This window comes from Anabrus simplex, chromosome 4 (genome assembly GCF_040414725.1).
Source record: "Anabrus simplex isolate iqAnaSimp1 chromosome 4, ASM4041472v1, whole genome shotgun sequence".
In the NCBI taxonomy this organism is placed as follows: domain Eukaryota; kingdom Metazoa; phylum Arthropoda; class Insecta; order Orthoptera; family Tettigoniidae; genus Anabrus; species Anabrus simplex.
Genome location: NC_090268.1, coordinates 334,208,615 through 334,214,274, shown reverse-complemented (window position 1 = coordinate 334,214,274; position 5,660 = coordinate 334,208,615).

Below are 5,660 nucleotides of genomic sequence, written 5' to 3'. Positions count from 1 at the left end.
GCTGGGGTTGTACCTTAATTAAGGCCACGGTCGCTTCCTTTCAACTCCTAAGCCTTTCCTATCCCATCGTCGCCATAAGACCTATCTGTGTCCGTGCGACGTAAAGCCACTAGCAAAAAAAAAATCATTACCAATATCAAGGAATCCCCTTCCACAATACCACTAGAAGACACCACCATCAGAAAGGTGCCGCCGGTCAAGTACCTCGGAGAATGCATCTCTGCAAACCAGAGTGAGAACCTAGTCATAGACACCAGACGCACCAAGTTTGAGAGGGCTTATCATTCCTGCAGAAAATCTACGCATCAAAGTAATTCTCCAAGAAACTCCAACTCAGGCGCAATAATGCTGCTGTAAAACCATCTGTTTTCTACGCCTCTGAGTGTCCCGAGATAACCAGGAAAGGTCCTCCCAGGAAACCAGAACTCAAAGAAAGCAACGATCCTGAGGAGGATACTAGGACCCGTAAATGAAAAGGGAAGCACCTACAGAATTCGGCACAACGATGAGCTATACAAATATCAGGAAGATACCGTTACATGTATAAGAAAGAGGCGCCTGGTCTTCTATGGGCACCTAACTCGCATGAACCCCTGCAGGATCTTCGCTGTGGCAGGTAGAGGGAAAACATCCAGAACAAAGGGGATCTCTTCGGTCAAGTCAGATCTGGAAAAAATGGGGATCACTCATGAGTCCATACATGACCGCCCGCAGTTTCGGCAAGCCATCCAGAGGGGAATTTTCCAACGTCACTTACGAGTAAGGAAGAACACAGGAACCAGCAGAGCTGTGTGGACGGAGGAAAGAAAATTGGCTCACAGCCAGAAAATAGAAAAAATGAAGGAATACCGGAAGAGGAGAAACAGAAGGCCCGACTGACGAGAAGATACGAGCTCCATCGTCCTCAGTAGGCCCAATAATAATAATAATAATAATAATAATAATAATAATAATAATAATAATAATAATAATAATAATAATAATAATAATAATCGTATGGATTCAGATTCTGCTTGCAGGCATTTTGATTTGACGCCGTTTAGGCTGCCTGCTTGTCAAGTTCACCAGCAACGGGCGAGTTGGCCGTGCGGTTATAGGCGCGCAGCTGTGTGCATACATCCGGGAGATAGTGGGTTCGAACCCCACTGTCGGCAGCCCTGAAAATGATTTTTTCGTGGTTTCCCATGTTTGCATCAGGTAAGTACTGCGGCTGTACGTTAATGAAGGCCACGACCGCTTCCTTCACAGTCCTAACCCTCTCCTACACTATCGTCACCACAAGACCTATCTGTGTTGGTGCGACGTAAAGCAGCTTGCAAAAAGAAATCACCAGGAGCATTCTTAACAACACAATATTTCAAAATCTCCTATTCTCTGCCTTTGTGCGATAGTTATTGTCCATGTTACACTTCCGTATAATGCCACGCTCAAGTAGAACCTTCAGGAACATATTTCAAATTCCTATAAAATGTTACAAGTGAGCCAGTTTCTCTTCATAACAGAGGCTTTCCTTGATTGCGCTAGTCTGCAGTTTATTTCCCTCTTACTTCTGCTGTCGTTAGGTATTCTGTTATCCAAATAACAATAATCTACTTCCTTTAAGATTTTGTTTCCTCCTCTAATATTTCCTGCATCACCTGACTTCATTACTTTTGTTTTAGATTTATTTATTTATACTTATTTATTTATTTATTTATTTATTTATTTATTTATTTATTTATTTATTTATTTATTTATTTATTTTCATCTTGTGCTCCTCCTTCAAGACTGTATCCATACCATTCAGCAATTTTTTCACATTTCCTGCAAACACAAAGAAAGTAACAATATAATCGGCAAATCTCAGAGTTTTGATTTCTTCTCCTTGAACTGTGTCATTCCCTTTTCAAATCCTTCTTTGATTTCCTTCTCCGCCTGTTTTATATAAACACTAGCTGACGTACCCGTGCTTCGCTACGGAATGCCACATTGTATACAGAATTCTAGGTTAGGTAGTGTACACGTTGTGAACTAGATTGTATTAACTGTGAGCTTGCATCCGGGAGATAGTAGGTTCGAATCCCACTATCGGCAGCCCTGAAGATGGTTTTCCGTGGTTTCCCATTTTCACACCAGGCAAATGCTGGGGCTGTACCTTAATTAAGGCCACGGCCGCTTCCTTCCAACTCCTAGGCCTTTCCCATCCCATCGTCGCCATAAGACCTATCTGTGTCGGTGCGACGTAAAGCCCCTAGCAAAAAAAAAAAAAAAAAAAAAAAAGATTGTATTAAATTGCATAGCCCTTAAAGTTGCCCTAGAAACGCGGCGGGGAAGACACCAAACGTCTTTTCTCATATGAAGACTGGGTATGGAATTTTCATTGTAATAGTACCGCTTGCCTACCGTCGGACACAATAAAGTTTGGGAGTTTTCATTATAATGGCAGACACTCACTCTCCATCTGCCTCTTTACATCCTTAGGAAGACTGTCTTAATGGTTTTCCCAACTGAAATGAACATAGATCATTACAATATCGCCAGTAGGAATGGCGCGATTAAAAGCAATGCTTTCATATGAAATACTCGATCACATGAAAAACCACACATTTTCTCACTTTCAACGAATAGTACTACGCTGCCGATCTAACAGTCCAATGTTCAAGAGCTGGAATGACCAAGCCGCAGACAGTCGTGATCCGTGAACACTCTTCGTCATTCTTCGGCGAGGGGGGGGGGTGGTGTCTAATAGTGGAGAGTCCCAGGGCAAAAACTATGCCCTCTTACTAATCTGTTTCCTAGGAGTATCCGATGAGTCGGGCAATCTCAATTAACTATACTGGTGGCGGAAATATCTATCTGACTTGGAGGAAATTTTTCCTCCAAGCCAGAGGAGAAGCCCCCTCTTCACTGCTAATTTGGAATAACATAAATGTAGAATTTAATAAAAGAAGAAGAAGAAGGAACTTTTCTAAAGAAGGGTTGAATTTTTAGTTATTTAGAGAATTGTGGTGCTTGTGCTAAAATCTGGAATAGGCTTAAATTGTAATTATAGACCAGGTCACACTACTACTACTACTACTAAATGAGCCGCCTTAAGTGTGCACACTGCTCATTCGAAACAGCGCTGGAATAGCTGGAATACTGTGATGAACCAGTGTGTTACGTACTAGCAGTATCAAAAAAATGTATGAACCAGAGGAATGGCATGCTAAAGAAGAAAGTTTTCTAACTCCTTAGGTATTTCCCGCCAATATTCAGTCAAGCTGTTATACTCGGTCCGCATCAGTAATCCCATCTATCGGAAGTGAGTAGCAGAATAAGGGACAAAGAACATCACAACAAACAATGGTCAATGTAATGTTGCGTTTTCGATATTGTAGGCCTTCACGTTTAGTTTTCTTCGGACTCTGAAATACCACTCTTATCATAGTCGGTACGGTAAAATTGAATAAAACATAAATGATTGGAAACTGTATTCTCTATAACTTTTGTTATTTAGTATTTTTCGATAGGACCAATAACGTAGGTATTTAAAAATTAAATTAAATTAACCCGGGTGGATAAAATTGTTTATAGCTTAGACTGTAGTTTCGTATTCCCCGACTCTATATACTAATTTTCCTAAAATTCTGTTAACCCATTTTCTCTTGGCTCGGCGTTGATATGGACTTAGCAACAAAAAAAAAAAAAAAAAAAAAACTAATTCAGGAATATCTGTGTTATCATAGCCGGTACGGTGAAAATGTATAAGACATAAATGATCGGAAATTTAATTATATATACCTTTAGTTATGTAGTATTCATCGATAGGACTGCTAATAATAAAAATATTTGAGAATTACATTTTAGACCTTCCCCTAACCTACCATTTCACTCAGCGTGAATAAAATTATTTACAGCCTAGATTGTAGTGGCTTATCCCCCGACTTTACATACCGATATTCATTAACTTATATTCATCTGTTTTCTCGCGATGCGTGTACATTCAGACAGACAGACAGACAGACAGACAGAAGACAGACAGACAGACAGACAGACAGACAGACAGACAGACAGACAGACAGACAGACAGACAGACAGACAGACAGACAGACATTGCGGAGAAGTAAAAGAGTGCATTTCCTTGTTACTGTGGACATTACCGATACAGAAATACCATTATTTTTAAATTCTGAACAATGTACAGAAAATACTCTTATTTTATACATAGATTGAAACGGGGAGGGAACAAAGTGCAGCCTTGCCTCACTCCTCTATTGATTGCTGCTTAGTTCTCGATTAACATCACTGCAGGCTGATTTCTTGTACAGATTGCAAATAATCCTTCTTTCTCGGCATCTGGTCCCGATCATCTTCGGAATGTGAAATAAGTTGGTCCAGTCAATATTATCGAATGCCCTTTCTAGATCCACGAATGTCATGTGCGTTCCTATAAGATCTCCTTTATAGCTGAAAAATTTTACAGCTCTTTCATCCCCAAATATCAAGGGTTCTCTTTTAAATTTCTTTCATCGCAAAGGCCAGAGAAAAGAATAGGTGATTAACGGGGAACACAAAATATTCCCAAGATATTAATCTTCACTCTCGTGCCCACGGACCGTCTTTTAGTTGCAGCACGAGTAACGCCCGCGTGACGTTATCTTGTTCTTCTCAACAGGGCTAATTGAGTCAGCCGTGGCATGACCGGAACACACACAGATCAACTATAATTATGAAAAATCCTGAACAGAAAGCATTTTTCTTTCCGACAGGAAGAGACATTAAGAACTGACAAGGAGACGTGGAAATATTCAGGAAAAGTGTTGTAATTGTTTTGACTCGAGTTCTCCTTTCTTTACACAAAAGAAACATTTCAGACAGTGCTGTCTTTCTATATATCTAATTATTATCTACTCTGCCACGCCCAACTCTCAGCACGCAAGCATTGTATCGAGTGGTGATATCTCTTCTCCTTGGTCATTGCCTACTTTGCCAGCAAATATTATCAGTACATTTCCTTTATCTAGTTCGTCATCGAAGACACGCAAGCAATTGACGCTACTCATTCTTCGTCTAAATTATCCAGGATCGTTATGGCTGCTATGAACTTAAGTAGTAAATATTCAAGTTCTTTAGGAATTACACTCGCGCGGCAAAAGTTATGAATACGCAAGGCAAATGGAGATTCTTCAGTGCTGACGTCCGTTAATTAGTGAAAATAATAATTGACGATGAAGGAGCCTCCGTGACTAAGGCGGCAGCGCGACGTCTCTCACCGCTGAGTTCCGTGGTTCAAATCCCGGTCACTCCCTGTGAGATTTGTGCTAGACAAAGCGGAGGCGGGACAGGATTTTCTCCGGGTACTTCGGTTTTCCCTGTCATCTTTCATTCCAGAAAAACTCTCCAATATCATTTCATTTAATCTGCCATGCATTAATCATTGCCCCAGAGGAGCGCGACAGGATTCTGCAGCCGGCACAATTTCCGTCCTAGCCGCTAGATGGGAGCTTCATTCATTCCATTCCTAACCCGGTCGAATGACTGGAAAAAGGCTGTGAATTTGCATTTTCAATACATGACGATGAATGGCAACGTTTTATCTACAACATACAACGTTGAATTTTCTCAACTGATTATACTCGGCCGTCTTCAGCAACCAACCCCCATGACAGGACTATTTCATGCCATGTGCTCATTACTAA